We start from the raw sequence: 8,581 nt of genomic DNA on the forward strand, positions 1-8,581 counted from the left end.
TCTGTATTATGAAATGGAAATTATTTCAAAACACATTCTGTACTTACTGGGGATTCTGGACATCAGAAAGGCCCTTTTATATCTGAATTGTACACAGTGTTTTTCTATTCCTTGGTTGTTTACATACATGGTGTGCAAGTCTCCAAATGTTCCAGGCTTTGAGTCATAGGCTAATAGCTTTAGTGGTTCCAGAGAAACATGTGTTTGACTACCATACTTTTGTGTTCTATCCCGAGCCCAGCATCCATATGTGGGCTTGCTGGTCTGCCTCCGTATTAATGCACTTGTCCAGAGAGCTATGTACTCCAAAGTCCAAATTTATTCTCACTTCTCCTAGAACAGAGATCACTGGCCTTGAGTCTGTCAATTCTGGCAAGATGCCAAGGGCCACGTGTAAACAGGCTTTTTCTAAAATTCTTTTATTGGCATAATAGTACGTTACAGTCAAAGTAGTCTCCAGAATGAACTTCAGAGTTGCTTCTGGTGATGTGCACAGATAATCTCTAAAAGTAAGGCCCATTGAAGTCAATGAAAGGAGTTTGGTCATTATACTTTTGTTCCTTTTTAATACATTTCCCAGATCAGTCTCTGAAATAAGAAAATTCACCAGATGGCATTCTAACGTGATTCTCCTTGAATACTCTTGGCAGATATGTAAGACCCGAATTAGATGAATTCCAGAGATAACAACTCTAAGGGTTATTATTAAGTAAGCCTTTTAGTTCTTTATTTAAGTATTTTTCCGTAATTTTCCATTTCTATTTCATTGATTTTTTTAGATAGATGAGTGTCATAAAATGATTTCCCTCTTCATAGCAACCAGAAATTTGTCTAATTGATCCAAGCTAATAAATGATTGAACAGACCAAATTCTACCCTATTGTGCACAGTGACACATGAAACATTCACTTTTTTGGTCTGGTCATGAAAGCTGCTGTGCTGCATCTAACTACTGTGACTAATTTAGGAAGAGAGCCAAATGGTGCCATTCTCTGGCTGTTGCTTTACTAGCAGTGCAGAAACGATCTGTGAATACAACTTCCTGGGTATATCAGAAGGCCTAAGTAGCCTGAGCCAGATCAGGGCTCTGTCAAAACTCTTTTGAGTTAAGAATACCCTACGGTTTTAGGAGAGGAATGCTAAGTCCCTGTATAAAACTCTCACTTTTTATATTTAAGTGATTGTCATCATTCTTTCTTGGCTGACTTTAAAACATATCATGTTAAATACCAGGTGACAAAGAAAATTGCTTATGTGAGCCAGTGGGATGCAAGTCCAAGTTATCACATCATTTTTATTTTGTTATGACAGTACACACAATCTGAAATCATCTGGAAGAGGAGAAATATTCACTACATCATGCTGAGTTGTTTCCTCAGTGTATTTGGGCAATGTAAAGCCAGGATATTGCACTGAAATTAGTTTATCTCTCTTTATAGCAATATAAGTGTTCAATATAGGCACAGCCTCTTTTCTGAGTCTGTAGGTGGGATCCTGCACTGGATGGAGAAATAAAAAACCCTAGGATATACTCCTTAGTAAGACTTCAAGTTCAAAAATCTCTTTCCATAAGTAATCTCAAAATTTCCATAAACAACCCTGTCAGTAGATTCATTTATAGTATGGGTGTAGAAATGAACAGAAGAGCTGAGTGAACACATACTAGGGAAATCCATTTTTTCATTTGAGTGAATATTATTTTGTAAATTAAAAAATCATTCTTTTTCTGAGGGCTGCCAACTTGGTGTTCATCCACTGCGAGTTCTCATTTGACCCTACCTACAGAGCCTTATTTACAGTCTATGTAAATGTTAATGTTTATGCATGTCTTCTAGCAAAATGTGTTCTTAATCTCCCGCTGAATTCTTACATGAGAACACACTGAAATTTGGCATGGCCATCAGTTATTTTCCAGTAAAAAACCACCTTATAGGAGCTACATATGCTTTCAATTTTTAAGATATTTAATGATGTTTTCACCTCTAATTAGGAGAAATATCTGGGTTTGGCTCTTTCATTCTCCTGGGAACCAAGAGTTTGGTTTTGCCAATTGCTGGGTCATTACAAAATTCCATTCCTCGTGTTAAATTTTGCTTTTCAAATTCTGAATGAACTTGGAATTTGGATACGTGTTTAAGCAGCAACTGATTTCCTGGAAAACACTGTACTGAATTAAACCCCACAGCTTTCATAAAAAGAACATTCAAGTTTAGAAAACAATAGCAGAGAAATCTTGATTAAAGAATTCTGTATTCAGCCCTTTCTTTTCTATCCCTGGAAGTATCTGTTACACACAGGTGGTTATTCATAAAATAGTTATATTTACCCATGCTTATAGCTAGAAGCCATGAAATGCAGATTATCCCTCAGGTGCTGTGGTTCAGACTATGCTTCCTTTATTTGCTACTTGACAACTAAGCTGTCAATTTCTGTCTTAAGGAAAGCAAACAAAAAGGTATATTTGATGCACTTTGAGAACAGCTGAGATATTAAACGACAAAAATTGGGGTTTACAATGGAAAATCAGTTTTCTGTTAATGACAGCAGCCCCGCTGGCGCCAGTAAAAAGTTCTCCAAAAGAAACAGAGAGAGGCTTAGAGTTTGGATGTAGTACACTGTAAGCTGGTTTCAAGGAGCCCTGTCATGGACTTGTATTGTCTAATTTGGCTTTACAAGAGTAACCTCAACAGTGCATTCTTTCCACTGGCTATTATATGTTCTCTGCAATTTATACTGCGAGGCTATAGAGCACATCCTTGGCTAAAGCAAATCAGTGTTACAATTATTTTGGAGAAGCTGTACTTTTTATACTTGATATCTAGTCCTGTAGATGTAGTATTTCTTTTATTGATTCACAAAAAAAAAAAAGAAAATCAAAGACAAAATATTTTATAAACATCTCACCCCCACACACATGGAGATTCACATTTCTCTATGCCAGTTTATACCTGCTGAAATGTGATTTACAATGTATAGACATAAATGTTAGTTCTGCTGACAGACTGGGCATAAACTGCAGCTGTAACTGAAGAGTTGCACTTACTACGTGCCTGCATCGTCTGTCTCTGCCAGAGTCTGATTAGCCAGTTTTCCTTCATTATTTATAAAAAGCAATATGCCATAAAAATGTCATTTTCACTGCCCAAATCATAAAATTTTCCACAAAAGCTTACTGCTGCAAGGTCCTAGAAAGTATTCAGACAGAGGCTCTGACAGCTAGGTAGCAATAGGTATTAGTTTCCACCATTCCTGTAATTCCCAAAGTTTGGAGTCACCAATCTTTGCGATATTGAAAGGTATTTTGTTTCTAGCTCCAGTTAGTTTTGTTGTATTAGAACAGTACATACTGAGTAATTGTTTTAAGTAACATTTGTAGTTTGTTTCAGTGCAAATGTGGGTTGACCTCCAGATAAATACTTATGAAAGGGAACTGAAAGTCAGGAGGTCCACTTTGGTCCTGAATTTCACTAAACGTTCACCAAACATGCATCATGCCGTGTTCAGCAACAGTTTTGGAGTACCATCTGGGGTAATAATTACTCTAGAATTTAGACTCTCTGAAGAATTGACTCCATGGACCCACTTTTCAGAGGTGTTGAACATCTACAGTTCTACTTCAGTTTAGGGTACTAATTCTCAGCACTCGTGAATATCAAAAGTTGTGCATGCCTTTAACTGAGCACCCGAGCCTGTACACCGAGTACAAGAAGTTATTTTGAAGCCTGTGGACTTTTAGCTTTCTTATGTGTCTCTTTTTTCCACGTTACATGGAAATATACCTTGGCAGAAGTACCATTTGTTAATATTTGCAAAGTGCTTTGGGATCTTTGGGTGGAAGTCAGCGAGTGAAAGTGCTGCTCTCGCTCACAGCAGGGGCAGGAGGGGCAGGGAAGGACGGACTGATCGCTGCCACCTCGGGATGGCTCGTTTTGAGCGGCCCAGGGTGCTCAGGCTCTTGTAGAGGCATTTACTCCCATTGACAAGAGAAATCTGGAGATATATTTGTGGCAGAGATTTCAGCTCCTGGGATGAACCTCTTTGTGTACATAGTGACTGAAAAGGCAGTGCATGTTTTCCTCTGCACCACGTACACACACGCAGACAGAGATGTATGCTCTATGTTTTCAGTATTTTCAATATTTCAAACTTCAATGTCCGTGAACCTCACCGAGCTTGTGGTTATGTAAAACTGTTCGACCCAGGCTGATGGGGGAATCTTCGTTATGTCCCTAGTGTCATTTGTGGCTTCCTAACAAATCTGATAACTTCACCATTTCACAGTGTCTGTATGGCACTGAAGAAGCCCGGCAGGATCAGCTAAGCTTCTGTTTTGGTCAGGAATCTAAAAACTGAGCTAGGATCAAAAACTTCCCATGGAAACTTGAGGGGTCAAATTAATCTGTGATGCAATTTAAAAGAATAAAATGGATTAATACCAGAAACTGGGGAAGGTTCTGAAACTCACGTGAATTTAAAGCAAGTTTTTAGAAATCCATGCTAATCCATGTGCATCACCTCACTGTGTCTGTTGGCCATTTGCCCCGGGTAAGCAGTGGCCCTGCTGATTTTGGTGCCCAGTTCTGAACAGAACTGCTCTGGAGCAAGGCAGATGGCAGTCCAGCTCAGGGCCCTGCCGGCCAGGCCTGGGCTCTGAAGCAAAAAAAAAATAAAAAATCATGGTAAGGGAAAATTTTAGATGTGATTTTAGATAACCAGATTTAAAAATGCTGAATTTTTGTCCTGTATGTATCTTGTCACAAAGAAAATTCAACTTTAGCTTGTGAAAATTTTCACAATTCTGAACCATTGCACTATGAAACCAATCTGTGATTTCTTCCAGGACGACCCATTGTTACTGAACATGAACAGATGGGAGCATTCATTTCCTAATCACTTTGTGCCCCATTCACTTGCTGTGGGGTTTCAACATTCAATTTGTGATGCATGTATTCGACAGAGAGTTTCAAGGTTTGTTTTCTTGGCTGAATTCCAAGGACGCTGCTGGGAACTTGTATGTGATGATGTGATTTTGGAGTCCCATCTCTGGCAAAGCTGCCAAGATACTTGGCCTCGTGAGAGGACTCTTTCTATTCCAGAATTTAAGCGCTAAGCCTGCTTGCCTCTGTCTGTTCAGAATATAGACCTGTCTTTCTCTTTGCCGGCTTTCTCCCACTTCCAACTTTACTCTTCCATTCAGCTGTCTCTTGTGTTTACAATATAACTTTATTTCTCCTTTAGATTTCTCTTTAAAGACATCTTGTTTTGTGAACACTCGGGAGTTTTCTTTCTGCAGCAGTGTTTTGATGGGAGTTTTGGTTCTCTGTATAATACCATTTTCCTCCTGCGAAACCTTGGATAAAGCTTGGAAATTCTGTGTTCCCCAGGTTTCTTGCCTATAAAGTACAGGCACAAATAGACATTGTAAGCGGTGGTATAGAAATTATTCAGGTTTATGAACCGTGCTGAGAAGTGCCATTGCAAAGATAAGCCTCGTGCTGTTAGTCACTTTCCAACAGCAAAGTTAATTATGGTCTCAGTGGAAGAGAAATGCAAATTAGTGGATAGTAAGTCTCTTTCTGCTTCTATCACGTGTATAAAGATCATCTTCTAAACATCTTTTAGGATGAAGGTGCTCTTATTAACAAAATGAGTAACTTCTGGCAGGGTTACGGAAGATTTACCATAGTCTTCACTATTCCCTCTATTCCTCTCATTAATGAAAATTAATGAAGACATTATTAAAGAAAAGAAATCTCTTCTTTAATAAGAAAGAAAAAAAAATCTTTTTTCTTTTTCCACTAATTAGTCCCACTCAAATATACCAAGTTTTCTGATAATTATATAGTTTCTGTAACACACTGTACAAGTGAACTGAGCTATCAATAGAGTATCCACATTTTGCCAGCTGCTTTATAGTCAAAAGATGTTGAATCTTAGCTTGTTTTTTCATGTTACATCCAGAGCATTGGAAGAGTGTTTTGGCAGGCTTCCCGCTGGGCACAGCTCCCATTCCCAGAGTTCTCTCCAAAGCAGTAAGAATGGAAATAAGCAGCTAAGAATTTTCCAGTTTAGATCAGACTCTGTGTATGTTAAGAGAAACAGAAGCAAAACCACAAGTACCAGTATAAGCCCTTGATGTAGACAGGCTGCAACAGAAAGCAGAGCTTAATCTAGTGAAACTGTCATAAACTGTTCCATGTCAGCTTTACACATCTATACCCGGTGTCTGTCCCGCTGCATAAACGTAGCGACTGAGACAGGTATACCACCACGAAGCTTCATAACGTAAAAGAGGTCTGCATAATTAGGTTGCCTAATATCAGGCTCAGTAATCTTTTCATGATGTTTTTATGCTGAAGTAGTATTGCTTACAGGAAACTATCAAGGACAAGAAGAGAAACATTTTATTCTTTTTCTCCTCTTTTCTGTTCAATGGGATTCCTTGGCTTGTATAATGCCCATTTTTATGGGTGGTTCTTTTTCTTTTTTTTTTTTCTGACAAATGCTGAAGAGTTATTCCAGAACATCTATTGTTTGGAAGAAAAAAAAAAAAGTACTAGAACTACTAGGAAGCTGATGATAATACTATGCTACAAAGAATATAATCTGGAAAAATTTTGAGGCAGAGTGGGGATAAAGGAAAAAAAATTGATTCCCAATGTCTCTTTGAGGATTACAGTCCAGCTCTTATGGAATTTAATGGGAAACTTTCCATCTCCTGTAATATGAGTTGAACTGGGTCCTCAGGATATCACCATAACAAAGCAGAGCTTAAACTGGTAGTGGGCTCAGGCAGATACAAGAAAAACTTTTAAAATCTTTTATTGTAGACAAGATTGAATTGTGGCAAAGCTGTCAAGTTTGCTGAGAATATCAATAAATCAAATTTCATGATTCTTCATGTTTTTATTTGAAAGTCTTGAAGATAAATCGATGAAATTTTACAACTTTGTTGTACTCCTACTGCATGGGTCGGTAAAGTCTGGAAAGAATTAATAGCATAGAAGATAAAGAACAAACTAGTATCAGCGTTATGAACAGTCAGGGATCTTGACTTGGAGCACTCAGCTCCAGTTCCTGGAAGTACTGCATCTCATGGGGGCTGGATCTTCTTTTACTAACAAGTTTTCATTCCTGTGTTTTACCAGTTTTTCAGGGTTCCTAGAATATATACGCATTTCCAGATCATTTATACTAACTGAAAATTACATTTTTACTGAGTGAGACATCCCTATCTCCAGCATTTTTTTTTCTGTCTGAAATGAGATTCTCGGCCCTGAAAATACTGCTTGCACTTCAACTACAGTCCTTAAAACACATAGCATCTGAGCCTAAATTCCATTTGTAAACACACTAATAACTGTTTAATTAAAAAGCTCAAGCTCAGGGATGCTTTCAAAAGGAAAATACTCAAATTAAATATATTCCCTCATGAGCTTTTTTTTTCTGGGATGTGTAAGTGATCATTCACCTTAAATAGTAACACAGTGCTCTGCAATGCTAGCATTGGTGGAATGGCTCTACAATGAAGTTAAGCTTCAAATTTTGGTCTCTCTCTGAGCCACATCCTGTTTTTGGTTAACTGATCTCATATGGGGGAAATTTACCAGAGGAAATATCTCTAGTTTGGAAAGTACCAAAAACTTATCTTTAGTTTCTTTCTGTAATTCAGCACCTTTTAAGATTGAGGTGTAATACTTTTGAGAACTCTCAAGGCTAAAGTGAAGGAGCAAGCTAACAGCACAGAAAAGAGGCCTTGTAGGTCAGTGGCACATGGTGCCCCTTCATCCCGAAACAGAAACTGTCCCATGGGTGTAACATCAGTCTTTCTGAAATGATTAACTTGCACCTCTGTATTCTGAAAGCTTAAAAATGCCACATCCAGAACTATTTTTAAAACTTCTTGAAAGATTAGCTCACATCCTGGTAGAAACTGTCTGTGCCAGATTAACTTGCCATGACTTTTAGCAGCCCTAATTATAAAGCAATGAAAGCAAATATTTCAAGCCCTACAAACTAAGCCAGATCACACTTTCCACACAGACTCTTTAGTTAATATGGGGCCTTGATGACTCTGCATTCAGAGCATCTACAAATACATTTACAGCATAGAGAAGTAAAGAGAAGGAAGTGGAAATGAAAAGACATTACATGTGATTCTGAAAGTATTAATAGGGCAAGTCTTCCTACTCACATAAGTGGATCTTGATATTTAAATTGGAAGCCTTAAAAATAACTTTAATAGAACTGACATCATCGTCCTCTTCCACAATCTTATTGCCAAATTTTATTAACATCCTAGCTGTTAAAGAGGCTACATGTGCAGGTACCATGGCGGATACACAAGTAATTGCACACCCACGTTGCTAAACGAGCCATTTTCTTGTGCTGTGACAGCATTACTAAACTGCACATGATGCTTTTCATCTGGTGAGATCTAAGCATTTTACAAAAGGAAACAAATGTTGCTCCCTCTTTGCAGATTGGAAGGTGGAAGCATTCACTTGGCTAGTGGTTTATCCAACCACACTCCAGTGATGTATGGCAGTAAGCCAGAAGGATACTCTAAAACAAACTCATG

Source organism: Anser brachyrhynchus (genome assembly GCF_964034855.1).
Source record: "Anser brachyrhynchus genome assembly, chromosome: 19".
In the NCBI taxonomy this organism is placed as follows: domain Eukaryota; kingdom Metazoa; phylum Chordata; class Aves; order Anseriformes; family Anatidae; genus Anser; species Anser brachyrhynchus.